Source organism: Chiloscyllium plagiosum, unplaced genomic scaffold (genome assembly GCF_004010195.1).
Source record: "Chiloscyllium plagiosum isolate BGI_BamShark_2017 unplaced genomic scaffold, ASM401019v2 scaf_13144, whole genome shotgun sequence".
Taxonomy (NCBI): domain Eukaryota; kingdom Metazoa; phylum Chordata; class Chondrichthyes; order Orectolobiformes; family Hemiscylliidae; genus Chiloscyllium; species Chiloscyllium plagiosum.
In genome coordinates, this window is record NW_025215197.1 from 51,363 (window position 1) to 52,166 (window position 804).

Below are 804 nucleotides of genomic sequence, written 5' to 3' on the forward strand. Positions count from 1 at the left end.
TTCGTTCGCCAGAAAAAGAAATGAATATGTCACTAACCTTTGTTTGCTTCAGGTCCAAGAACACTCAGATCAATAGCTCCCTTGCTTACCTCTGCTGGTCATGTTCGCAAAGAGATCTAGAAAATTGCCAAGTGTGATTTTCCTTTCAATAAATAATTTTGACTCAGTTTGGCTGCAAATATCTTTTCTTACCTTTGTGCTTTTGTTCTTTTAACTTGGTGTCTCGCACCTGACAAATGACACCAAAGGTATGAAAGGAGATGGAAGCATTTAGCTCATCAAGTCAGCGAGAGCTTTCAATGAGATCACGGTCAATGCTCAACAGAACTGCGCTGTCTGTAGTCATGGCCGAGTGGTTAAGGCGATGGATTAGAAATCCATTGGCGTTTCCCCACGTAGGTTCGAATCCTGCTAACTACGTTATGAATGCTTTCCTGCTGGAACCGTTCTCGCTCAAAGTTCAGAAACCTTATTCTGCAAACCAGGCCGGTAATTTGATTAGATTTGGGGAAACTCAAGTTCTTCATGAGAAATGTTCCATATTTAAAACATTATCTCTGTTTCTCTTTCCAGATACACTGCTCGACACATCGGGTTTCTGCAGCTGTTATTGAACGTCCTAAGCAGAAGTGCTGCTTTTCATTAGATTCCTTTAATCCCTGTCCTCTGTTCTCTGACTCGGGTCAGTGGGAACACTTCTTCCTGCTTGTCAAAGTGCTCATTCCCCACTGCTCCCTCTCTCATCATTACACACAACCGCAGGAAATTGTCACTTAGCCATCTTTGTTCCAAAGTGAAACTCAC

General features: G+C 42.5%; 1 non-coding gene across 1 annotated transcript; it reads left to right on the plus strand.

Moving 5' to 3' along the window:
• The first annotated feature begins 338 nt into the window (after window positions 1–338).
• On the plus strand, window positions 339–420 carry trnas-aga. The gene has a single exon. It is a non-coding gene; the product is annotated as a tRNA-Ser (tRNA).
• The last annotated feature ends 384 nt before the right edge of the window (window positions 421–804 follow it).